The sequence below is a fragment of the Vicugna pacos genome, unplaced genomic scaffold (assembly GCF_048564905.1).
Source record: "Vicugna pacos unplaced genomic scaffold, VicPac4 scaffold_19, whole genome shotgun sequence".
Lineage (NCBI taxonomy): Eukaryota > Metazoa > Chordata > Mammalia > Artiodactyla > Camelidae > Vicugna > Vicugna pacos.
In genome coordinates, this window is record NW_027328740.1 from 38,189,178 (window position 1) to 38,216,897 (window position 27,720).

The 27,720-nt window shown below is 44.0% G+C and overlaps 3 long non-coding RNA genes across 3 annotated transcripts in view; 1 reads left to right on the forward strand and 2 right to left on the reverse strand.

The window, feature by feature from the left end:
- Positions 1-27,720, reverse strand: part of LOC140693414 (uncharacterized) — a 252,294-nt gene that overhangs the window by 29,290 nt on the left and 195,284 nt on the right. The gene's annotated exons all lie outside the window — the stretch shown is intronic.
- Positions 7,958-9,388, reverse strand: LOC140693426 (uncharacterized). The gene is made up of 3 exons (XR_012069194.1): positions 9,223-9,388; positions 8,709-8,816; positions 7,958-8,220 (listed from the first exon to the last, which is right to left on the reverse strand). It is a non-coding gene; the product is annotated as an uncharacterized lncRNA (long non-coding RNA).
- Positions 13,563-26,449, forward strand: LOC140693419 (uncharacterized). Its single transcript, XR_012069183.1, has 5 exons — positions 13,563-13,810; positions 23,071-23,218; positions 24,450-24,509; positions 25,231-25,425; positions 26,174-26,449. It is a non-coding gene; the product is annotated as an uncharacterized lncRNA (long non-coding RNA).

A 27,720-nucleotide genomic window follows, 5' to 3' on the forward strand; every position in this document is an offset into this window, starting at 1 on the left:
GTGATGGCTTCCACTACTGTCCTTCCTCCATCCTCTCCAGGCAGGCCCTCCTTTCCCACTAGTTGGCCCTAAACCTTCTCTCCTGCTCTACATACGCTGACGGAATTCCTCAGGGTTTCCAGCAGGTAGATGGGTCTCTTCTATGTTTGGACCCCTTCAGTGCTTGCAGTGAAAATATAGGATGTGGGAAGGAGGAGCTTGGGGATTCTCCATATCTAGGGCCTCCCTATCCAGCAGATTCAACTAACGGTGGATTGAAAATATTGTTGAAAAAACAGAAAGTTTCAAAAAGCAACACTTGAATTTGCCATACACTGGCAACTACTTACAAAACATTCATGTTGTATTAGATACCATGAGTAATCTAGAGATAACTTAAAGTACACAGGAGGACACAGTGAAAGAGAAAGTGACAACAAATATATGTGTATACTCATGTATAACTGAAAACTTGTGCTGTATGCTGGAATTTGATACAACTTTGCAAAATGACTATAACTCAATAAAAAAAGTTTGTATATATATATAAAAGTAGATGGGGGGATGTACATGAGTCCCATGCAAGTCCTATGTCATTTTATACAAGAGGCGTCAGCATCCATGGATGTTGACTTCAGGGTGAGTCCTGGAACCAGTGCCCCATGGTTACCAAGGGATTACTGGAAGTCCAGGCTCCTTATCCCAGCCTGCCATGTCCCCACATGGTCTGACTCCTACCTGTACCACACTTCCCTTGTCACTCTCCTCCAGCCCTGGCAGACTGCCCTCTGATTCTTGAACAGGCCACACTCACTGCACTTCATGTCTGGCCCTTAGAAATACCCATTACTTTCTGAGCATGGCTCTGCTTTCACAAGATGGGCTGCATTGTCACTAGAGAAGTCAGTGTGGAGGTTCCTTTAAAAACTGAAAATGGACTTAACTCATGATCCAGCCTTCCCATTCCCGGGCATATGTCAGAAGAAAACTCTAATTCAAAAAGTCACATGCACCTCAATGCTCACAGCAGCAGTATTTATAATAGCCAGGACATGGCAACAACCCAAATGTCCATTGACAGGTGACTGGATAAAGAAGTAGTAGTATATTTATACAATGGAATACTACTCAGCCATGAAAAAACAAATAATGTCATTTGCAGCAACATAGATGGACGTAGAGATAGTCATTCTAAGTGAAGTAAACCAGAAAAAGAGAAAAATGCCATATGATATCACTTATATGTGGAATCAAAAAAAGAAACATATGAACTTAAATACAGAAGATAAACAGACCCACAGACATAGAGAAACAAACTTACGGTTCACAGGGAGAGAAGGAGATGGGAAGGGATAAATATGGGGATTCGAAAAGTGCCCCTCTTGGGGAGTGATGGAAATGTTAGCTATCTTGATCGTGGTTATGGTTTTCTGGGTGTAGACATTTATCAAATTCACCAAGTAGTACATGTGAAATATGTGTATTTTATTGTACAGGTATCATACCACAATAAACGTGCCCTTAAAAAAAAAACAGGAAAACACTGGCAGCATTTTGTCCTACGTTTTTATGTGTCTTAAGTGAGTGGGTCTTCAAGATTCTGGTCTGCCATATTTTCTGAACCAGAAGTGCCCTCCTTCCCTTTTCTTTGGTAAACTGTCAGTGGGTGGCATTTATTCCCATGGCTTCAACTGCCCTCTGTCCAATGATTAACTGTCAAATCTTTTCCAGCATGGACATCTCAGTTCAGTCCCAGAAATATATTTCTAATTGACAAGTAGACATTCACATTTGGTTAGCACATAAAAATCTCAAGCTCTGTTTGTCTGGATTTACACTCGCCCAGAACTAGTTTTACTTTTTCAAACAATGGCATCACTGTCCCATCTCTTTTCTGTGCCAAACATCTGGGAGTTTTCCTTTACTTTTCCACTCCCTCACCCCCATCAGTACTACAATTCTATTCCTTAATGTCCCCCAACTAAGTCCCTGCTCCTCGCTCCCCACTGCATTAATTCCCACCCCTTTCTAGTCTCCCCAGTGCTGTACTTTAGAGTGAACAATCCACTTTGCTCACTTTTAATGACTAATCTGTGTCACTCTCCTCCTTAAAACCGCAAAGAATTCCACGCTGCGTGTGTGAGGAAGTCCACGCTCTCTGATTTAACGTCACATCTTCTCATCACCTCATTGCTGCTTTTTTTCAGCCTCAGCTTCCGTTAGTTCCTCACAGCCTCTAGCCTCACTGACGTTCCTTCCCTAAGTGCAAAGTGCTCTTAGACATGACCAGGGGTCTGCACGAGACACGCAAGCTGCTGAGAATCCCGTCCCCACCATGCACTCTCCTGGTCTACAGATTTGCTGGAATCCGTCAGATGTCAGTGCAGAAAGCATTTCCTCTCTGACACCTTCCCTATCTTCTAGAACACAGCCCCAGGCAGTGCAAGAGCCCCTCTGAACATATAGTATATATGATGCAAAGTGACTCTTACCACATTGTTTTGAAAATCTATTTAAATTTGTATCTTCCACGACACACTGTGATCTCCTTGAGGGATGGGGGGCTGTATGGTATTTGTCTAGACAGCTAATGTCTGGCATAGACCCCGGGCCATCGGAAACAGTGTGCTGACTCATCAAGAAGACTTGTCGTCTTTGCGATGTACGAAAGACTACATGCTCTCTGATCTTACACCATCCGGCAAGGGTCAAAATAATTTCACATAGAACTACAGAGGCAAAATATGTGTATTCTTTTCCTCTTTGTGAGCCCGAGATCATAGGCATCCTGGAACGGAGGTGTCACTCAAAGCTGTCTGTCCCCTAGGCTGTTACGCCCAGCTTCAACATATTTTTTGAAGTTGTAGGGATACGTGTACATCACCCCGTCTTAGAGCAAATGGTGCTTCAGCCTGACCAAGTTTAATGTCCATATAAAAATCAGAAATCTTCCAAACTGAAGCCTGAAGAAACATTTCCCTTTTCTCCTTCCAGTCTGTGTGTCATCTGCACCCCACATCCCCACTGCTCATCTGCGTCAGGCCACGTTCTATCTAGAAACATTTCCGGTGGGACACTTGGACAAGAACTAATTACAGCAGTAATGAAACTGGTCCCATGAACGTAGGCTCTGCACAACAAGGATGTTTGACGGGAGGCCTCAGCCGCGGCCTGCAGGGTCTGTTCACGTTTTCTGCCTGGCTTCCCTGCAGATGTTGTGCAGAAAATGAAGCCTGCAGTTAAAGTCATAGAAGGCCTAAGAAATCCAGAAAAATGGAGTGAGATTCATCTCCTTGGGAATATTTTTGAAAACCATCCACTAATAAGAAGAAATTTAAGAGGTTCGTTTCAGAGCAGATGATGTCCAACTGCAGGTGGGTCAGTTTTGTCATTGTTGCTCGCTAGTTGGCTTTCTGCTGCTTCTAACACGCCGCTTTTAAGAGAAGTGGCCTGAGTCGGCCCTCAGAGCAGAAAGGTGAGCTGGGCCTGGAGACAGCCAAGCTCCTCTGCTGTGTAGTGACCCGCTGAGAAGGAAGGGTTGGCCCAGGGCTTCCTCTGACTCTCTCCCTCAGTTATAAACTCTATGAAGGGAAAATGGAACAAAAATCTTAATTCAATATGGTATTGTCAAAGTATAAAAATAATTGTCTTTGGAGGGGATGGTATAGTTCAAGGGGTAGAGTACATGCTGGATTCAATTTGCGGAACCTCAATGTAAAAAAATAATAAGAAAAAATCTTTAAAAAAAGAAAAATAATGAAGAAGAAAAGAGATCTCAAACAACCCCAGTTTAAAAAGAAAAAAAATTCCTTTAAAAATAGTAGTCAGCTAGGTCTTTTGCTAGATTAGGAGTTTGGGATTAACAGGTACACACTACTATGTATAAAATAAATAACCAACTCTCAGGTCCTTAATAAATTATTTCAACCTGAATCCTTTTTCTTTTTTCCCCTAAGCAACCCGTGGAAGCCTCTGAAATTCTCATCTTATAAAAGAATTCATTTAAAGGTGGTTTGAAAGTTACTGGTTAAAACAGTTATTTGTGGTTCCATGAATATAGGTCTAGTAAGAAAGACAGACAGTAAACCAGTAAGCAAATAAATATATGATGTACTACCAGGTACTAATAATTGCCACAAAGAAACATAAAGCATTTTAGGAGGGAAAATGTTTGAATAGGAAATATGTGCATGCTATTCTAAATAATCTGGTCAGATAAGTCCTCTCTGAGGGTAAATAATTTGAACAAAGTCCTGAATAAAGCAAAAGAATAAGCCACGTATGTAACAGACAAGAAAAGCCTCCCAGGCCGGAAGAAGTGTAAGTACTAGACTTGGAGTTAGAAACGCAGCTGTCCTGGTGGGGACCATCGGGGCGGTGAAGTTGGGCTGGAGCAGAACGGTGAGAGCTGAGGCTGCAGAGATCGGTGAGGGCCCGGATCACATAGGGCCTTGGTAGGGACTCTGGATATCCTTCTGAATACAATGGAAAATCACAAAAGTATTTTGCAATGCGGAACAACTTGATCTGATTCATACTTTAATAAGACCGTTGTGGGTAACGTATGGGGAATAAGCAATGGAAGCAGGGCAAGGTAAGCTGATGGGAAGCCAGTGGGAAGAGTACTGCTGACCTGGAGAGAGACACCGAGGTTGGACTGGGATGATGGCGGGAGACGGGCAGAAAGGGGGACACGAATTAACAGTAACGGTCACAGGCCTTAATGCTCGAGTTGGACACAGACACAGAGTGGTACAGTGTGATGGGTATGTGATATTTGGGGATGAGCCACAGTTTTTGTGCAGAGACCTGACAGGAGAATAAAGTGGGGATGTTGACGTCGGTAAGAAAGGTTGGTGGGTTTTGAATTCCCCCTAGAGTCGCGTCTGTTTCTCTGTACATGACGTCAGCCGAGCAGGGATGGGTGTTCCTACTTCTGCAGAGAATTGCGTGTCCTCCTCATCGACTAATTCGAGAGGCCGACCTGCCCATCCAATTGCAACATCTTGAATCTGCTTCTTTCTATCCAGGAGGAGATTTCCAACTAAGATGCCAATCAAAAATTCCCGTGTCCAGAGTTAGAGATGTGTGCCTTTGGGAGGATCTCAGAGATGCCTCCACAGAGGCTCGGTGTGCTCTCTCTCCCTCAGAGAACACAGTTCCCTTCAGCCCACTGGGTCTCAGCAGAGAAGATTTCACACATAGCCCCTCTCAGGCCCTGGGGACCAACCTCCCGCTTGGCCGAGCTCTGAAAATGAGCACGAGTTCCGGGCAAAGGGCCTTCTCCAGGGGGCCATCTGGCAGATTACATGAGGACAGTGTACAAAAGGGTGGGAGGGTTGATGATATAAATGCATTTTAATTTTTGCTCTGAAACTGATTCTGTCCTTCTGTTTTGTTAAGCAAGTGTTCTTAGGCCAGACATGATTCTCCTTTTTTCTTTATATTTGATCATCCAAGAGGTTTAGATAGGGGATTTGTTTTAGGGTAAGAATCTTTAAAAAAAAAAAAACCTTGCAAATAGCGTCTTGTTAGGCATTTTGACAAGTGAATTCTCCAGGCAGTATTGAACCCCATTGTTCCTCCAGGGGGTCTCCAAAGGTATACATGTTCCAAATCTGACCCAAAACCAATGAGACTTTTCTTTTTTTTAAGAACTTCACCATGGGCAAAAGATGTCACTAAAGAAGGTGAGAAAAGAGCAGGTCCCCATAATCCAGAGTCCCTCCCAAAGAGCCCACAGAAGTAAAGAGGAGATGAACGAGAGAAACGTTTTATTTATACACACGCAGGAGCCAACCAGAAAAGTACCTACCATGTTAAATGGTGAAAGTTAAAGGCTTTTTTATCAACCTAACTTAATAGGGAAAAGGGAAAGGAGAGAATTGGCTTCCATGACAGGTTTTCTTCTGCATCTTTTGAATCTCAGTTATTTTCAGCTTAAAGAGGTTTTGTATTAACCGTGGGTTCCATCTGACTTTCCATTCCTCGAACTTTGTTCTTCTTTTTCAAGATTCACTCATGTATTCTGACCCCCTGGATTTTCCACGTGAATTTTAGATTGATTGTCAATTCCTGCAAAATACCACCTGGGATTTGGGTAGGCATTCTTTGAATCCTTAGATCTATTCATGGACCTTTGTCATCTTAGTAGAATGAAGCCTTCTGCTCCATGAATATGGGATTATTCTCTTTGAATTTAGGTCTTAATTTCTCTCAACAGACTCTCTCATCTATTGTAGTCTTCAGTGTCCAAGTCGGGTACTTCTTGCTCACCTGTATTGGATGCTGATTCAGAAGAGACACGACCTCCTGGAGAACCTCTGCTTCCACTGAGCTGAAATGGAACTGAGTCCTGAGAAGGCTTTAAATTCTTTTAAAAATAGGATTAATGTACTTTAATTACTCCATAGATGAGTAATGAATGGGTCACATTAGCATAGGATTTTAATCCTTTTAGAATTAGTAGAGTAATACAGACACAGTACAAAAAATTGAAATATTGCCTAAAAAAGAAGTGATTTGTAATTCCCACCCACAGCGGTGTCTGTCATGAATGATTTGGTGCTTATGTCTCAGTCTCTGTGTCTCTCAGTATGTCTCTCTCCATCTCTGTCTCTCACACACTCACAATCAGATCAATTTCCATCTATATTGATTTCACACACATGTGGTCGTGCAGATGGGACCCTGGATGCAGAGAGTGGGTCTGCATACTTCCACCCTGAGGCCTCCCTTGACATTGGGTTGAGACCAGGCACCCACTTTTCCAACTGAACAGCATTCATTCATCCACATGAACCAGAACGAATGGACCCCATCCCCTCTCCATCAATATTATTGTTGCTTTAATTCCGACTGTTTCAACCAGTGCTGTGATGAACACCCTTGAAAAGGCATCTTTGAATAGGTGTGTAAGGATTTTAGCAGGATGAACTGTAAGTATCAGATCTTCTGAGGAAGAGATGCATCTGTCGCCCTTTGATGCGTCCTGCACCCTGTTCTCCTGAAGAGGAGCGTCCCTTCACTCTTCCCTCCAGGGGATCTGCTGGAGCCTCTGCCTGCTTACATTGTCACCAGGGCTGGTTGTCACCTGACTAAAGAACCGCCAGTGTGATGGTGACCAATGCTGTCTCTGCAGTGTTTCCGTCTGCCTCTGTTCTCACCTGAGAGGTCAAGCATCTCTAACACACACTGGCCACCTGCATTGCCTCTCATTGGAACTGCCCATGTCTGTTCTGTTTCTGTTTAGAACACTGAGTTTCAAAAGGATTTTGGACTACAGGAATGGGAAAAATTTCTCCAACCTTGGGTTATGAGGAATGCATTTTCCAGGTTGTGGTTTGCCTTTCAAGCAATTTTTCTGGGCTTTTACTAATTTTTTTGATTCGTTTGGTTTTGTTTTTGCCACAGGAAGAGCTAAGCATCTCCCTTGTGTCTTCTGGCTGTGGTGTCACAGGGGGAACAGCAGTGTCTACCCTGAGATTATGCACAGAGTTACCAAAAGGGCTTCATTTTGTGCATCACATCTTTAATCCCCCTGCATATCCCCTGAAAATAATAAAAATGCTGTTTCAAGTGAAAACAAACAAAAATCCTCAGCCCCAGGTGAAAACATGTGGGCAGGAAGGAAAAAATCCTTTTTTAAAATTTCATTGGCAGGGAACAACCAGTAGAGGTAAAGACACGCAAAGAGAAAGAGGACTTGGGGTTGTCAGGGGCTGGGTGAGGAGGGAGGGGAGTGCATGCTCTGGATCCAAGGTTTCACTTTGAGGAAAGAAATAGTGTGAAACTAGATGGTAGTGATGGTCGCACAACATTGTGAATGCCCCTAATGCTCCTGAATTGCACAATTTAAAAGGGGAAAAGTCTACATTTTATTACATGAAACTCTAAAAAGAAAAATAAAGGATGTCATAAATGATGTGAAACAAGCAAAGGAAACTAAAGAAAATGAAACAAAAACATCTCCAGCGGAAGGGACGTCAAGTTTGTGGGGGGACTGACGGTGGAATTTTGGAGAACATTTTGGAGAAGAAGGTGTGGGTGGGTGCAGAGGGGGCTCTACCCCAGGTGGTGGTGATGCCTGAACTGTTTCTCCGTTGCCCAGCAGTCCAGCTGCAGACGCAGGTTCAGGAGGAGCTGCAGGAGCGGCAGGAGGGAGCTCGAGGTCTCCTGCTGGATCCAGTTCGTCCCATTTTTGGTCTCTGACATCTTCCCCTGCCCCTGCCTCCTCTGTAACTATTGGAAGTGGAGAGAGTTTTAAGTCTTGTGGAAGATCTCATGCTGTGAGAGAGGAAAAATTTACGCACCTGCCTCCCTTTCCATGTGCCTCTACAAGGACAGAAATCTTCCCAGAGCTTTCCAGACAGCTCCCACCCAGAAAGTGCCCACAGGATGTATTCTGTGACTGAATTTTTCCAGACAGGTGTTCTGAGGCCATTCTCTTTTCTGGTCCCAACAGTAGCCTCTAGGGACACCTCCCTGTGTGGCCCAGCCTTCGCCCCACCCTCACCTACACACATACACCAGCCCTGCTTTTTTGACCTTTGGTCTCTGCTTCGGGGGCTCCTGGTCCTCCACCTGACTTGCAGCGAGGCGGGCACGGTGCTCCAGGTCAGACCAGGGTGTGCTGAGCTACCCGTCAACCTGGGTGATGTCTGGGTCAGAGGCCTGCCCCACTGATTTGTGGGCCATGGTGGTGGGGACCCCTCCATATCCAGACCCACCAGGAGTCTGCGCTGGCCCTCAGAAGAGTGACACACCAGTCCTTCACTTGGGGAGGGGGCGTTGGTGTTCTTATTCATCAGCTTCTTTTCAACATGTGGTATCTGGCTCTGCAATGATAGTGACCAGCAGCTGACCCAGCATGGAAGTCTCAGAGTCCTTCCCGGCCAGGAACACTCCTGATTCTGTAGACTCTACCCTCTGCTGCTAGATCAGACCGGAACCTTGTTCAGCTCAGACATCCGGGAGGGAAAATGCATACCCAGAGAGCATGGGCTCCACCTCGGGCGGCAGGACCCTTCCCCGGCTCTCCACATCCCAGCCAGCCAGCTTTGTCCTGGGCTGTCTACGTGACCGGGCCCCCAGGCCTCTGTCCTGCTCTTTCTTGAGGCAGATACCCATCCCCAACATGACTGCTCCACCTCCACCAGGCAGGATGGGGCCGTGTGGCTACCTGGATGGGATCTGAGTGGTGGCCCAGCCTGGGGGGGCCTGCCCTGGGCCTCCCTGTGTTACCTTTGGGTCTCTCTGGCCAAAAGGCCAGAGGCGCCTTGGGTGAGACCTGACCCAGTGCCGGCAGCGTTGGTAGAGACCCTCGCTGAGGGCTTTCCGGGGCCTGTGGCCTCAGGATAATGGGATGCAGCAGAACATGCCTCTGTCTCCAACCAGGTGAGCTGAGTAGGGACTTCTCTACAAAGCGGGTGCCTGGTGACTTCGGTTCCAAGTTCTGTTGGGCTCTATTGCCAGGGAAGTGAGGTCACTTCCTGGGGTCCACTTCTCCAAGCTTCCTCCTGACACAAAGCTCCTCAAGGGCCTTTCTGGGCTTCCAATCTCTCATTTCTCACTCCATGCCATGTCCACACACAGTGACACCAACTCAGCCCCCCCATAGCCCTGGGGAGTCCTGGATGCAACCAGTGCTGCAGCTCTGAAGACACAGCTGGGTTCAGACCTGGCTCCCCCTACTCAGCAGTGTTATCATCCTGGACAAACCACGTGCCTCTCAGGGTCTCCCCAATCCCCCATCAGCACAGTGAGGATCATTCTGGCCCCTGCTTCCTAGAGAAGCCATCCTGTCTCTAGACCTAGAAACACCTATTGCATCTGTCACCCCCACGGGCTGGCATCACAGGGAGATCGTGCACAGACTCAGCAAAGGAAGGAACCCACAGAAGGCTGGCGGAGTGCAAAGCACACCCCACACAGGCCGGGGTCTGCCCTGGGGTCTGGAGAAAGTCACTTTCCATGCTGCTTGCATCCCCGCTCACAGTCGTGAGACTGAAATTAAATACAACTCTGACATCGTCCGCTCTGGCATACAACCTCCTAGGTCATTCTGTCATGTTGACATACAGCCCCAGTGTCCCATCTCGGCCTCTGTGGTGGGCTGCCCCACAATGGCTTCCTATTTTTTGCCTTCTGTTCCCACACCCTTGTGGGATCCCCACACCCTCCCCTGGAGGGTGGATCGACTTTGGGACCAGGTTCTGACACATAGACTGACTTGTGAAAATGTATGTGAGTTCCACTCATTACCAGCTCCAGTGTTCCTTCTCTCTGTCTCTGTCTCTCAGTGCCTCTCTGAGTTGTCTCTCTCTCTGTTTCTCTGTCTCCCCCTGCTTCTCTGTGTTTCAGTCTGTCTGTCTCTTTTCCTGTATGTATGTGTGTATATATTTATGTGTATATGTGTGTATTTATGTGTGTGTATTGTACGGGTCCAGGGCAGGTCACTTCTGAAAATCCCTTGACGACATATTGATTATTTTGAATTCATGTTACTGAAGAAACATTATCTTTGAAAATTGTGCAAGCACTTTGGTGGGATCTTCTCTAAGGCTCAGCACTGCTAGGGAAGGGATGCACCTGTGGCACTTTGATGCATCCTACACCTTGTTCTGCCGGAGAGGAGCGTCCATTTGCTCTTCCTTCCAGGGTACCTCCTGGGGCCTCTGCCTGCTCACGTTGTCACCAGGGCTGGTTGTCACCGGGCTAAAGACCTGCCAGGGTGATGGTGGCCAATGCTGTCTCTGCAGTCTGTCTGTCTGCCTGTGTCCTCACCTGAGAGGTCAAGCATCTCCAGTACAAACCGGCCACCTGCACTGCCTCTCGTTGGAACTGACTCTGTGTGTTTTGTTTCTTTTCAGAACACTGGGCTTCAAGAGCTTTTTGGACCACAGGGATGTGAAGCTTTTTTCCGATCTTGGGTCATGAGGAAAGGTTTTTCCAGGCTGTGGTTTGTCTTTCCAGCTGTCTTTCTTGGCCTTTGTTTTCTGCTTTTGTTTGGATTTATTTTGCCACAAGAAGAGCTAAGCATCTCCCTTCTGGCTCTGGTTTCACAGTTAGAACAGCAGTGCCTACCCCGAGATTATACACAGAGTTACTAAAAGGGCTTCATTTGGTACGTCTCATCTTTAATCCATCTGGACTTTCCTCTCAAAATACAAAAATGCTAATTCACGTGAAAACAAAAAAAAAATAATTCACCCGTCCCTACTTAAGATATGTGGGCAGACAAACCAAAAAAAAGCCACCTTTTATACGATTTCATTGATAGGGAACCTCCAGGATAGGTAAAGACATAGAGAGAGAAAGGGGATTAGGGCTTGTCATGGGCTGGGGGAGGTAAGACGTGGGGTGCTCTTTGTATACAAGCTTTTACTTTGAGGAAGGAAATAGTCTGAAACAAGTGGTGCTGGTCTCACAGCACTGTGAATGCAATTAATGCTCCTTAAAATTGCACAATTTAAAATGGGAAAAGGCTAAACTTTATTCTTATATACTTAAAACAAAAATAGAATATAGTATAATAGAAAAGAAAAAATCTGACTCCATAGAAGATCTGTCCTTTTGGCTTTAACCCTTTGCCCTCTTTTCTAGGCTTAGTTTTACTAGCTCTGCAGCTTTTGTAAAACAATGTTGCCTTTAGCCTTAAATATACAGAAGAGCCTACTTTCAAGGCTTTGATTTTTTAAGGATATTAACACTTTTGCACTTATATAAAGACAACAGGTTGTAGAATAGAAAACTACTTTTGTTTTGTTAGGGGATTTACAGAGGCACTATGACCTGGTCTACGTAAACAGCTGTAAACCAAGATAATGGCGGACTAATATCTTGGAGAACCATCTTCCCCATGTCAACTTCAGGCTCCTTTTCTACTAAAAAGGGGAGGGGCTGTGGTTGGTTGTTTCAAACTTGTTGGTGTAGGAATTCTTTGTTCTTGGAATCCTTTGCAGCTGTCCACGTGGGTCAGATCATGGTGTTCCTGCAAAACCTGCAACAAAACAAACTTTTTCTATTCTGCAACTTGTTATCTTTATAGGAGTGCAAAGTGTTAATATCCTTAAAGCTCAGACTTTTGAGAATAGGCTCTCCTGTTTATTTCAGGCTAAAGGCAACACTGTTTTACAAAAAGTGCAGAGCTTGCAAGTCTAAGCCTAGATAACACGGCAGAGGGTTAAAGGAAAAGGAACAGATCCAATATGGAGTCAGATTTGTTCTTCTCTATTACAGTGACTTTTGGTGAGAGCTAAGTGGATGATTCCTGGGTGGGTCCTCTACTGTCCCAGGCTGGATTTCAGGCAGGATCCCTGCCAGACTCACCATGATTTTGGACCTAATCTACCACAGAGAAACTGAAAATTATTGGATTAAAATTACCTTTCAAAATCCCTTCAATTGCCTGTAAACTATACCACAGCAGGGGATGTCTCATTGGCCAGTCAACTGCCAGTCTCCCCTGATGCAAGGGACAAGTTTTGCGGCAAGATCCATGGTGGCCTGGCCAGTGCACCTTCCTACTTTGCTCTAAAGCTTTGGCTTCCTCACTTTGACACTTTTAAAGCTCCCTTCCCTCTTCCCTCTGGCCTGGTGTGAATGAACAAGTTCCCTGCACCCACCTGTGCTGAGTCCATGCCATGCACAAAGCCCCATGCACACAGCCCACCATCTGATGTCTAACCCTGGGATTAAGTGCATACTCTGAACTCCCCCACCCCAAAGGTCCGCGTGCCCAGTGCCTCCGCCCTAGGAGTCCAGATCACCATCAGGACCATCAACCACCGAAAGCCCAAGGCCAGTGGCTGGCAGTCTGGGATCAACCTGACCCATCAGGTCAGTTCAGGCACAGGCTGCGGGGATCAGGGTGCCAAGGCAGGAATTGGAACCACCTTCATCCCAGCCTGCCTCACCCTGTAGCCTCAGACATTAACTCTGAAGGTGCACACTAGGCTCGATCCCCCACTGGTGGCAGTAGTCATCATTACTGGAGCACGGATTTCCCCACCCCAACCACAGGGTGAAGGGTGAGTGAGTGAGCTCAGGGTAGGGGTGCACTCAGATTTAAGGGGATCCCATGGTGTGGGGGTACAGGTTGAGAGGTGTGGGGCCCGATCAAAGTGGAAATGACCTGGCTGAGAGGTGAGGGGGATAATTTCAGGATGTTGGGTGTCCTGTGCTGAGGCATGAGGGGTAAGCTTGTGGGTGTAGGGGCCATAGGTTAGGACCTAGCAGGATGGAGTGTCAGGGCAGGGACCATGGTGTGAGGAGAAGGAGCCCTGTCTTCAAGGTCTGGTGGGAGACTGGGCCTGGCCAGTGGTGGGAGGGTAGTAACAGGGAGGGGAAGTTGAGCAGGGAAAGTGGGGCTGGGTTGGTGAGGCCTGGCCTAGGGCAGTCGTGGTTCTAGTTCAATGCCAGGACCCAGTCGGTGGCTGGGTGAAGGCTCTGGGGATGGAGACCCGGCGGGACAAGCAGGAGGGGCCCCACCTGGCTCCTCCCGGCCCCAGCGGCCAGGGCCGGTAAAGCAGGAGACCCACCCGAGCAGTTTGCGCTGCGGGCGGGAGGAGGAGGGGCGCACACGCGCAGACGGACAGACGCGCGGACGCCGGAACCCACCCAGAACGCGTGGAAGCTGGCGGCAGCCGGTTGCTCCTGGACCAGCTCCTGGAAGAGGAACACGGCCTGGGGCCTGGGCCGCCGCTTGCCCGCGGCTCGGCTGCCGCTGCCGGACAGTTAAGAGGGCGCTGGTGGGGGCGCGCTGCTCGGGGAGCCGGCGGGTGACGCCTGGGCTGTGCAGCTGAGGAGGAGCCCAGGGAGGGGTGCGGAGGTGAGGTCCCGGCCGCGCGTCCCGTTAGGACCCTGAGGCGGGTCCTAGCCACCGCTGTGGTTCGTGGTAACCCCGGTATTAGTAGTTCCTGAACACCGTGTTTTTGCCGCCGCTTATGCACGGGTTTAGGAGAGCAGGTACAGCCCCGGGAGTTGGGAGGGCACCGGACGGTTCCAGAGCATCTCCGACTGGCCCTCAGACGATGGCCTGCTCCTTGCAGGTGGGTGCGGTGCGGTCGCGGGGCCTCGGATGGAATGGGGACTGCCCCATGAGAGCCCATGGATTTGCTCCCATCTTACCTGCGGCCTGACTTTGGGGGCGGCCTCTAAAGACCCAGGTTAGTGGGACTCAGGTTACAGGTCAGTCTGCTCCTGGGAGATGGGCTCGGTGCGATGAGTGTGCTGGGATGGCTGCAGCAGCAGCGGGAAATTGTTGCAACCCCCGCGCTCTCACAGGGCAGCCCCAATCCCGCCATCGCAGCTGCCGCCTTTCCCTGACAGCACAGCACCCGCCTTCCAGGAGCAGGCTGACCTGTAACCTGAGTTCCACGAACCTGAGACAGCAGAGGCCAAGCTCAGGCCATGCGCTGGGGAGTTTGAAGCAAATCCAAGGGCTCCCATGGGCAGACCCCATAACCCGCCACTGCCTTCAACCACACCGTGCCCTCCTCCCGAGAGCAGGCTGACCTGCGGACCGTGCCTGGAGCAGCAGAGGCCGAGCCCTGGACAGGCCATGGGGGAGATGGGGGCAAGTCTACCAGCTTGCCAGGTCGCTGCCCATCTCCCTGCCACTGCCCCAGGTTCGTGGATCAGTTGTTTTCAAGTCAGTGGTTTCCTGAGATGCAGGCGTGGTGCAGTCAGGTGGCGGGGGCTGCAGGGAGGGGTGCTGCCCCAAGGGGAGCAGGTGGACTTGCTCCCATCTCCCCTAGGGCCAGACCTGGGGACGGCCTCTGCTGCCCCAGGTTTGCAGGACGCATGTCATGTCAGCCTGTCCGTGGGAGGAAAGCTCAGTGTACTCGGGGCAGCCTCAGTGGCTGACAAGGATTTTAGAAGTGGGCTCTAGCCCAGCATAACTAACTCTCCTTTCTTCTCCTGCTTCCTCAGTTGGTGGCTGTATCAGCTTTTTCATTATAGGTTATTGCTAGATAATGAACATAGGTTTCTGTGCTATATAGAAGAAACTTAATTTAAAATCTCTTTTTATATATAGTGGCTGACATTTGTAAATCTCGAACTCCCAAATTTATCCCTTCCTATCCCCTTTCCCTGGTAACCTTGATTGTTTACTAAGTCTGCAAGTCTGTTTCTGTTCTGTAGATGAGTTCACAGTGTCTTTTTCTCTCTTTTTTTACATTGCACATATGAGTGGTATCATTTGGTATTTTTCTGTTTCTGGCTGCTTTCACTTAGAATGACGATCTCTAGCTCCATCCATGTTGCTGCAAATGGTTTTATTTTGTCCTATTCATGGTAGAGTAGTATTCCAGTGTATAAATATGCCACAACTTCTTTATCCAGTCATCTGTTGCTACATTTAGCTTTCCTCCATGTCTCGGCTCTTGTATACAGTGGTGCTGTGAATACTGGTGTGCAGGTATCTTTTCACATTGGAGTTCTTTCCAGTTATATACCCAGATGTGGGATTGCTGGGTCATAGGGTAAGTCTACTTTTAGTTTTTTCAGGGATTTCCATGCTTTCCATAATGACTACACCAAACTAGATTCCCACCAGCAGTGTAAGAGGGTACCCTTCACTCTACAGCCTCTCTAGCATTTATCATTCATGAACTTTTGAGCGATGGCCATTCTGAATGATGGGAGCTGATACTTAATTATAGTTTTGATTTGAATTTCTCAGTTTATTAGTGATATCGAGCATTCTTTCATGTGCCTATTGGCCATTTGTGTCTTCATTGGAGAAATGCTTGTTTAGGTCTTCTGCCTATTTTAAGATTGAGTTGTTTGTTTTTTTGTTATTAAGTTGTATGAGCTGTTATATATATTCTGAAAATTAAGCCTCTGTTAGTCGTATCATTTGCAAATATTTTCTCCCATTCGTAGGTTGTTGTTTCCTTTTGTTTTACTTATGGTTGTCTTTGCTGTGAAGAAATTTATGAGTTTAATTATGTCCCTTTTGTTTATTTTTTCTCTTATTTCCATTGCCTGGGTAGATTACCCTAGGAGAATGTTGCTAAGATTTATGTCAGATAATGTTTTGCCTATGTTTTTTTAGGAGATTTATCATGTCTTGTCCATCTGCATCTTAAGCCTGTACTCAACATCTGTGCTTCAGTTTTGAATTTTGAGCTTCTTAGAGAAAACCTACTCTTAGCTCATACGTCAGATTCAACATGTCTAAAGCTGATTTCATAATCTTTTTTCTTGCAGCGTCTCCACTTATTCAGTGGGATAATCATTCTTTCGGTCTTGAATACACAAAGGCTTGGAGTGGTCTTTGATTTATCTTTCTCTCACCACCCTCCATATTTTGTCAGCTTCTTGAACTGTATGTTTTTGGTTTCAAGTGTCTATTCTGATTGCTGAAACTCTGATGAAGAGCTTTCATCCCTGATACATGAATTTTTCCTTCTGCTGAATTCTTGGATATTCTCTCCCCCCCTTTCAGTCAACCTACAGTTTTGGTGCTCCCACATCTACAGTCAAGTCAAAGACTTAACACAACCAGATCTCAGCCAGGGAGTCTCGACCCTTCATCATTTTGGACTTACCTTATTTGTTCCAATCATTATGTAACTTAGCCTCCTAGGGTAAACTGTGCCTTATTAAAAACCAGGAGTCACCAGCCTTTTCCTATCCAGTCCTCAGTTAAAACAGCTTAGAATTGCCCTGAGAACTAGTTGGAGCCCCATCCCCTTCATAGAGTCTTCCCTAGTTATTCCAAATACTTCTAGCTCCTCTTTGTATTCCTGTACTGTTTATGATCAGTAGTCTGTAATCTTGGATTTGAGTACTGACTTGGTACCATTCCTGGGTGGTTTCCAATGTGTCTCCTCACTTAGCTGGTAACTGGAGAAGACTCACTTGTTCAGCCTCCTTTATACCCCTCACCCTGCTTAGCATCGGGCAATAACAGGCATCCAGGCAGTGCTTACCTTCTTTATTTATTCGCAGTGGTGGTGGTGTGGATTATAGCTAATAACTATTAATTCAGTGTTGCAATTAAAAAAGAAAGCCAAGAAAATCCATAAAACTTTATCTCCATGTTCAGTTTAGTGCTTTACCTCAATAGTTTTCTTAAGACTGTGTTTACATTCACATAGTGTTCAGTGCTTGTACAGTTCCCTGAGGCAAGCAGGTGAGATGTCATTATGTTTGACTTTCATGTTACATTTCATATTGGATATATTTGTGCAATGACAAAACCTTCTTTTATAAGTAAACAGCCGGAAGCCCAGAGAGACTAAGAGCCTAACCCAGGGTCACCTGGTTAGTGTTTGGCACAGGCCAGGACCGCAGTTCACATCTTCCAGCTGATCCTCTTCCAGTGCCTTTTCATTCCACTGCTGGGAAATGTAGCCCCATCAGCCAAACGGCCAAGTCACATTGCTGCCCCTTTACCTGCCAGTGATGGCAGTGCTTCAAAAAGTGGCAAAGGAAAGGTCAGAAATAGGAGTGATAAAAGACATGGAAGTGCTGGAAATGGATCCTCAACCTCCTCCTCCCTACTTGAGCGCCACACAAGTGTCCCACTCTGACAGTGCTGTTCATTGTTTATAACATAGCCTTAAAATCAGACTGATCTTTTATAGGGCATGCTTTTATCCTGGTCCCTTTCCTACTAGTAGTCACCGTCATGGGCAGAAAGTGCCTGGCTGTGCTCTGTTTGTCACGTAGGTGGGAGGGAAAGTGGGAGAGGGAGTTGGTTGAACTGAAGCCGAGCTTTTTACAGCTCTGTTTTTCTAGGACCAGAGCAGTTCCACTCTTGCTTTCATCACCTCTCCACCTCCGAGTCCCAGCCACCCATTCCTGCCTGCTTCCCCACATGCCACATCCTGGGGGAGGACAGAGTGTTGGGCAATGCCCCCTCCGCCCTCTGCTCTGGGAGGTGCAGGAGTCTGCATTAACTTTTGAGCTGTTTTGGTAATTGGGCTTTTCCAGCTTTTCTAGACATCTCCTTTCCAGCTCTGAGAAATTGGAGATGTAACTTAACCATACATGGACTATACTAATGTATTCAGTGACATTAGTGTCATGTTGTCTATAATTGTGTTCTGTGACTGGATAGGAGGTTTTTTATCTCACAGGATGCTTCACATCTAATTCTAAAGTCCTAGAGGCTTGCAGGTGTAATCCAAGTTCTTACATGTCTGTAAGGTAGACATGAACATTATTTGATAATATGACCATATGTTCATAGATTACGGTTAGTCCACCGGCTCTGTATCTAATGAAAGTTTAAATACCAAATGCTTGAAGACAATTTGCGGGCCATGTCTTTTTGCCTGTAAGTAGTTGCAAAAACTGAAATCACAACTCTACCACAAGCCACAGTGTTTCCCAGTAGAGAAAGCCCTCTAATTTTACAACCTCTAAGTAATGCAGTGGTCCTTTGAGTGAGATGAGGGATGCCAGAGTATTTTTTGGGACACTAGTGTGGCATGACAAGTATTCTGGGACTGGTTACAGTTGAATCTCTACTTCCTATATCCTGGACTGATTACAGAGGCAATGTTAGTGCGGTAACTATCTTGTGAATGCAAGTGGAGCTAGGAAGACAACAGAGAAAATAGAAGGGATATAAAGAAATGGAGGGACTTCATAGCAGTACAAATGGTGACTTTGACACCACCAGCTGCTGATGTGAACTTGGCAAGAATTTGTGAGAAGTGGTGGGTGTCATTGCAAGCAGGAGAGTCCTGCAGCTTTTGGGGTGAACAGGCAAAGGGGAGAGCAGATATGGTGGCTATCCAGGGGCTATTTTTGTCCTGAATGTGAAAGTGTCCAGTCCCCTGTTCAATTTTGCAGCCACAACTTCACATGACTCAGGGCATTATTTCCACCAGAATACCATAAAAATATAAACAACCTCTGTTTCCCAAAGTGTTTGTTCTCGATCTGAGATGACTGTCCTGTGCTGGTAGGTAAGTGGGCGATGGGGCCTATTACATCACCCCCTCTCACTAGAAGTCTACCTCGCTGCTTTTCAACCTACTCCTAGAGGTGCTGTCATTCTGTTACACCTAGGCCTGTAAGACCGTCTTGCCTGAATCCTCACGTGAAGAGGGATGGTTATGTGCAGTTTTAAAAAATTGCTTGGGTCATGTGGTCCTTTGTTCCTTCCATTGGAAATCACTATTCCAGAGCAAATAGTATGCATCTATACAAACTATATTGTTTGTAAGATGTCTTTAGAGGTTTTGCAGTAGGTTTAAATATTTGCTTGGTGATGGCATCTTGATTGATTGAAGGAGGCAACCCTCACTAGGGGCATTGTGTGCTTTCTGTCTGAGAGTTCCTTTACTGGCAGCAGAGTGTTCGTAGGCAGAGTTAGAAAGTTACCTGATCTGAGAAGCCGAATTTGCCCACAGCTGGGAATTGGCGGAAGAGTCTGTTATGGAAGGAAAGCTTTAGGATTATCTGGTAGCAGAGTTCTGGGATCCAAACCCTGGGAAACCTCAGCTTTTGTAGAGTATGTTCTGTAACAATAGGCTATAGGATAATTTTTACACTTGTTATAGGATGTAGAGTTGGGGAAAGGCTTAAAAGTGCAAGAACCTTAAAAGAGAATCTCCGAATATTTTAAAGAAGACAGTTCTCAGAATGAGAGCTTTTCTGGAAAAGACTAGCTCTTCACTTCAAAGGGGAAGCAGGGAGCAGGTGTAACTGCACTTACGGTAACTTAAAAGGTAAACCTTACCCTCCCACTTAGCTGTTTCCTGGTGTAGGTTCATCTCCCACATCTGTAGTTTTAGACCTGATGTGTCATTTTCTGGTACTCCATTCTGCTTCTTAGTGAGAGACTGACCCAAAGTCACATAGCAATTGAAAAATTGCGCAAAGGTCTTTATTGTTAAAAATGTAGACCTGTGGCAGGGTGCTGCATTTGCAAGTGACTTTCAGTACAGAGACCACTGAAAAGAATGCAGTGTTATTTCTTATTTTATTCCTTTAAGCCTTTGAATAGAAGGTTTTCTTTGCAGAGTGTCTGGAGTACATCAGAACAAGCAGGAACTAAAATAGCTTTAAGAAAGCTCCAGTATAGACGTTGCTTATAGTGTGGTATCTGTCTTATGTTAATTCTTTAAAGCAGGAAGTTGTAACTCTCAATTTCTTAAGCAAATATAAACATTCTTGACCCTTATTGACGTTCTTTGTTGGGTGAAGCTGCTTTTGCTTCCATTCTGAGCATTGAAAGGCCTTCTATGATACTTCTACCACTCCTCAGTATTTTATTTTCCCTCTGTTGTGAACTTGTTTTTAAACTTGAAGCATATATAAATATCACTAACTTGCTACATATGTAGATATTCTGTGTTACATACTCAGAAAGTTTGTGTACATCACACGTATCTACATAATTCCCCCCTTTCCAACTGTGTTCCTGATGAAAGGATGGTGGGAAATGGCATTATGGGGATATGTCTTACAGTACACAGTGTTTCCCCTGTTCCCTCTACCATATCTGGATGTTCTTTCATCTTTCAGCTTCTAGACTTACTAGCTCTTTTTCTTAAGCCAGGTGTATCTCATCCCCCTGCGCACACACACATGTGTACACACACACACACACACACACATTCTACTGTAGGGAGTAGTGTGCACCATCCAATTCTCCCACTCCAGCTCTGGACCCACCCACTGGAGGCAGTGTCTTGCACGAATTAATTTGTAAGTTGCTTTTTAAAACTCGAGTGGTCAGGAAATAGGACTGATATCCACACCTAGTAGGCAGGCCCTCAAGGACAACTTCTATGGTTAATGCCAGGTTATCTTAATGTTTGAGTACCTGGGTTTCATGTCTTCCTGTGCCACCTGTGTGACCCATGATTCCCACATTTCTGTCTCCTGCTAGAATTTTTCTCTCCAACTCTGGACTCTTACAATCTTCTGCTGATTTGACATCTTCACTTGAAACTCTGATATCTTAAAAGCAACATGTGTAAAAACTGAGCTCTTTGTTCTCCTACACCCCAAACTGGTTCTTCCTGCAACCTCCCCCATTCAGTTAGTGGAAACTTAATCCATCCAGCTGCTTGGGTCAAAAAACTTGGAGTTATTCTGACTTTCACTGACATACCACATGAATTCTGTCAATAGATCTGGTTTAACACTGCCTTTAAAACATATCCAGAACCCAGCCACTTCTCACCATGGTTCCTGCCTCCACTGCTGCTTCCCTACCCTGAGCCACTGTCCTCTCCTCCTGCACAGCCCTTCTCAGAGGCTTCCCTCCTTTCATCTCTGACCCGTTTCGACTATTCTCACCTGGCAGTCAAGTGAGCCTCGAAAACCTAAGTTAGATTGTGTCGTCCTTCTGCAGTGCCTCCCCATTTCACTCTGGGTAAAAGCCACAGTCCTTACAACGTCCTCCAAGGCCATACAGGATCTGCACTGACCCTTCTCCGCAGCTCCAGCCGTGCCCCCATTCTGGAACATGCGAAGTGCACGCTGGCCTCGGTGATGGTTATTCCGTCCACCTGGGACTTCTCACCTCCAAGTCTTAGTTCTAACCTCAGTCCTCAGTGTGGCCTGCTCTGGTATTTAATACAACATCACCCTCATCCCATACCCTAAACTCTCTTTACCTTGCCCTTTTTTGATTTTTCCATGGTTCCTCTTTCCTAACATGCCACCTCCTCTGCTGCTCTGTTGTGTGAATTGTCATCTCCACCCCCATCCCAGCTAGACTCCAACAAAGCTCCGTGAGGACAGGACTTTTGTATTGTTTATTTATCTATTCCAACTGCCTAGACTAGTCCTGGGTACATAGTAGGCAATCAAAAATTATTTGCTGAATAAATTAAAAGACTATTTTAAAAATGAATCATCCTTTCAGGAATGGGTGAGGATAGGAAGCTGCATCAAGGACAATGGTGCAGTAAATAATGATATTTGCCTGTTGTTCTTTGTGTGATTTATATATGTGTTTTAGTCTTAATTTTGTATCCCAGTTTCTTAATTTAATATCTGTATTAAGGTGTAATTTACAGGCCATGAAATTCACACATTATAATTGTACAAGTCAGCCATTTTAGCTATTTCTAGATTTGTGCAACTTTGTCCTCACAAAGTCCCCTTGTGTCCGTCCATATGCAGTTTGCCCCCCCTCAGTGGCACCCTGATTTTATTTCTTTTTTTTTTTTGGCAATCACATCTCAAACGGATAATTTACACAGCAGTACTAATATAGCTTTGCACTTTTAGAAATGACACACTTAAATATGAAATTAGCGGTCATTGCTGAATGTAGGTAGCAGTATCAGACATTGGTGAGAAGAATGGACCTGAGTTTCAGACTGGCTGCAGTCTTACCCAGCTCCACCATTTACCAAGTTACCCAAATTATTTTCTGCCTCAAGCTCTTTATCTGTTATATGGGGGTAATAATAGCAGCTTACAGAGTTGTTGTGAGGATTAAGCAAACAGGGAAACAAAATTTAGTATAGTGGCCTGCTTATGTTATTACCTAAGAAATAGCCTTGCAGGTAGAGGGCAAAATTCAAATCAGTTTCTAAAGTATATGTAAAATATAATCCAGTTCCTGCCTGGTTTGTAAACACTTATGCCTACTGAAGAATTTAAAAGCAGGCTAATTTCCAACAGAAAAGATCATTTCTCAGCATTTCTTTCAAAGAGAGCTGCAAAATCACTTTTACTAACTAAATGTTCCATGCCCAACTCTGACAGAAATTTGACAACAGGGACGTAATTATCTACATTTTTGTTAAAATGATGCTGACCATCAGGAAGTGTTCTCAATTATATTTTAGCCTTTATGTTGAGAAATACTGTGAGACTTCTTCTAAATTAATGGGTGGGGGCATTCATTGTAGCTCTTGTAGCCTGATAAGCCTGCACTAAATTATCTTTTTTAAACTTTTAATTAAAGTAATAAATTAATTTTTTGCTGGGGGTGGTAATTAGGTTTTTATTTATTTATTTTATTTTTAGAAGAATTACTGGAGATTGAACCCAGGCCCTTGTGCATGCTAAGAACATGATCTTTCACTTGAGCTATACCCTCCCCCCTAAATTATCTTTAATAAGGTCTTTTTCTCTGTTTTGTTACTTTATGTACAGAAGCACAAAGCAGGGTCATCAGAAGCCTCTCAATCACAAAGATGATAGTAGTGAAAAACATTGCGCAGTGACAGTGAATCCTTGGCATATGAAGAAAGATTGTAAAGTCCTGAATGAATTAAGAAGGTATTGTTACCTTAACATACATGTAAGCATGGCTCTCTTACCTTTATTTTTCACTTTATAATGAAAATAATCCCCACCTGTCAAGGTTGCTTTGTTTGATAGAGGGAATATCTAAACCCTTTTCTGCAAGTTTTTTAAATAAGTAAGAGCAGTTAATTTATCAGAAGTGTGAATGGTGTAATCTGGTCTGTGTAGTATGGTAGCCACCAGCCACATGTGGCTATTGTGAATTGAGATGTTCTATAAGTGGAAAATACATAATAGATTTTCAAGACTTTGTACAACAAAAATAATGTAAAATATTATTAATAAGTTTTAAAAGTGTCAATCACACTTTTGAAATGATAGTATATTGGATATTTTGGGATAAATGTAATTATTACTGGAATTAATTTCACTTGTTCCTTTTTATTTTCTAAATGGGATTACTGGAAAATTGTGACTTGCACTATGTTTCTGTTGACAGTGCTGGCTTCTAACTTATTGCAAATAATATGAAAAGAAAACTTTGATTAAAAATTTTGTAATTGAGTAGTTGATTTGCATCATATTAGTTTCAGGTGTACAAAACAGAGGCTCAACATTTTTATAGATTATATTCCATTTAAAGTCACCATAAAATAATGGCTATATTTCCCTGTGCTGTATGATACAGCCCTGTAACCTATCCATTTTATACTTAGTACTTTTTACCTCTCAATCCCCTAACCCCTTCCTGCCTCCCCTCATCTCCTTCTCCCCATTGGTAACCACCAGTCTGTTCTGTGTACCTATGAGTCTATTTCTGTTTTATTATAGTCATTAATTTGTTTTATTTTTTAGATATACATATAAGTTAATACATAGAATATTTGTTTTTCTTTCTCTGACTTATTTCACTTAGCATAATACCCTGTAGGTCCATCCATGTTATTGCAAATGTCATTATTTTATTTTTTAGTGGCTGAACAGTATTCCATTTGTGTGTGTGTTCATGTGTATATATGCGTGTGTATATATATGCATACATGTATATATACTATATATATATATATATATAATATACCACAACTTCTTTATCCAGTCATCTGTCAGTGAACATTTGGGTTGTTTCAGTGTCTTGGCTATTTTAAATTGTGCTGCTGTGAACATTGGGGTGCATGTGTCTTTTTGAATTAAATTTTTCTCCAAACATATATCCATGAATGGGATTGCTGGATCACACGGAAGTCTATTTTCATTTTTTTATGGAACCTCTTTTCTGTCCTTCATAGAGGCTGCACCAATTTACATTCCCACCAACCGAGTAGGAGGGTTCCTTTTTCTCTTAAAAGGTAAAAAATTCTCTACATTTACCTACTTTCCTTTCAGTTTAGGACACAGTTTGGCAAAAGCAAGATAGAATTTAATAGGAGTAAATACAGTATTTATTTTGAATGTCCATGCATTATGGATAGATATGTTATTGATGAGTTGGTTCCCTATTTTTGTAGGTGCAGATGTTTTTATAGCTTCACAGACATTTCAGTCTTGCAGAGAGAAAAATTTCTTTGTATTTTGCTGAACTTGTCCGGGTGTCTTTATCGGATTTGGTCCAGGCCTGCAGAGGTGAATACACATCCAAACCTGAACCATTTGAATGTCTGCAAGATATTAAGAGTCTAGAATATCAGATCTGGACTGTAACTCTGGTAAATGACATCAGTGACTGGACTCAAGAAAACTCCATTTGAGGGCAAAACCTTTCATAAGCCAAAAAGGCTTTGAAACTGTGGCAAAGCCAGAGACTTTTGTGCACCACTTATGGCCACAAACCCATGAGGACAACCACAGGCCTTCTGGAGTGCCAAGGAAATTCCATGTGAGGAGTCCAGCACTCACAGGAATCCAACAAGTCCCTGTCTGCCAGAGCACCTTCATTGCTACTGTGCTGTTTTGAGTAAATGTCTTTTCATCAGGTTCAAATTGGTTTGTTGTTATTTTTTTGCATAAAAAAACAAATTCTTGTTCCCTGGTGTAAGTAAAAGCCTAACACTTTCTGATTTCTTTTGACAGAGAAAATATGAGCCTGTGGATCTAACCTCATCTGTGATGGTCTGCAGCTGGGAGCAACCAGATCAGTGTCAGTCCCCTTGCAGCCATTGGCTGGGAGCCTGCATGTTCCTTGGAATGGTATTTGAAACATGTCACACTAGCCGTGCCTTTGCTGTGGGCTGGGAGGCGAGTCAGTCAGAATCTGCATTATGGAATGTAAGTTTCAGATCCACAGCTAGGAGATCTTTTTTAATAGCCAGAGAATATAGTCATAAATATATCTATTAATGTATTTATGCAAGAACCTTTTTAAAGATTTTTTTATTATAAAAAGTTACCCCCAAAATTGAAAGTGAAAGAACAGTGGAATTAAAAACCATCTGTACCTTAATTATATATAAAGGATCATAAAATCCTTCTAAACTTTTTTTTGTTCAAATGAAGATATTTTTCCCTTCCAAAAAGGAAAATTATTATTTCACATTTTTTTTTGTTTTCTCCTTTTATTATATATTCCATATCAATAAATATAAATCTTTTAAATCCCTTTTAATGGCTGTTTAACAATATATTGAACAGATATGTAAATAGTTCTAGGTTTCAGAAATTTAAAAAATTGTCATTACAATACCACTGCAAAGAATATTTTGGTGTTTCTATTTTTAGTTACTAATTTGGACTAAAAATTAACAAGTTTGCTTTTCTTTATCTAAAACATTGGTTATTTTATAAAGGAACTGTAAGGAATTTAAAAAACTTTTCAGTAATTTCAACAAAGAAATTATCTTTAAGGCAAAAATGTATGATGTATTGCAAATCTATTTTTATTATATCTTCACTTTTACCAGTGTGACATATGTGTGTGTTTGCACAAGTGCTTTAACTACCAGCAACGTAGGAAAAATCTGTATACTAAAAATGTGAAAATATTTTCCTGGTTTGTGTTTTCATTCTCCCAATATAGGTTTTGGATGACAAGCTTGTATTTGCAAAAGTACACCCCCTGTGGGAGGTGTTCTGTACATACGCTGAGATACTGCACATAATATTGCCTCTGAAGCCCAATGATTTGAAAACCCGGTCCTCAGCCTTTGATAACTTCCGCTGTTTGATGAAAGTCCTCCAAGTGGATGAAAGTATCAACAACCGGAACAAGAGTTTTTCATTGCCCTATTTGAGAAGAGCTCCATGAAAGACTTTTATATTCAGGATAGAGATACATTCTTCAATCCAACCACCAGAAACCGCATTGTAAGTCTAAACCGAGTTTAGCTGCTGTCTTGGGGGTGATTTAGAACCTGCTGTTGAATTATCAGTGATTTGGTTTGGTTGGTTTGATTTGGTTTTTAAAAGCTGCCCATAAAAAGGAAAAAAGAGAAAGAAAAGAAATATGCCTACAGATTCCTGTTAGGATAGTAAACAGTGGCTGGTTAGTTACCTTGTATAAGCCACAAGCTCTCTTAGAACATTTTTAGGTTTACTTCATCCTTTCTCAGGTCAAGTATCAAGTAAGGGACAGTGTTAAAAAAAATTCAGGATTAACAGGTTTGTGAGCTCCAGGATTTGCAAGGCAGCTTTCCCTCCCCATGGTGTAAGTCAAATGGCAGAATTGAAATAAAGCACCTCATGTATCCTCCGGTGTTAACAGGAAAAGGCTAATCTTCTTGACCTTGTTTCTTCCTGGGTAAAATGAAGATAATATATCAGGAGGCGACAAGCTCATTTAAGGCAGGAAACATGTTGTCTTGTTTACTGCTGAATCTCAGGCACCGGGAAGGCTGAGTTTAATGAGTGAATGAATGAACTGTACTTCCCCCACAGTTACCATGTGGGACAGTGAGGATTAGCAGCTAAGAGCATAGACTCTAGAGGGGAGGGCACAGCTCAAGTGATGGGGCACATGCTTAGCAAGCATAAGGTCCTGGGTTCAGCCCACATCACGTCCTCTAAAATAGACATATAACCCTAATTACCTCCCCACCCCCCACCAGAATTACCTTATTATCTCCCCACCACCAAAAAAAAAAAAAAAAAAGAGAAGTGGCCAAGAGCGTAGACTCAAGCTGGAACACCTGTGTTGGTTTCTCGCTGTCGACCTTGTAAATGTCATTTACCCTCTGTGTCTATCAAGTTCCTCACCAATAAAATGGGGATAATTGTAGTACCCACCTCGTAGAGATGCTATGGGGATTAATGAATCTGTGTCAGTGATACAACTGCCCTGGCTTATATTAAGTACTATGCATCTGTCATCTCTTTTCATAATTACTGACAGATGTTATTATCGACAAAAGACATATTAGTTCTTTGAAAGGGAAGTGCATGTTAGACCATTTCATTTATCACTTTCTGTAATTCAGGCTTTTCCCTCTGAAATACCATTTTATGTCTGTACACTAGAAAGCCACAGGGCTTTCCAAATTTCATCTGTCTGGGTTCTTGTCATGATGGCAATACTGCAGATTGCTGACATTTTTTAGGGACTCTGTCTGAGATGACAGCAACCCCTCA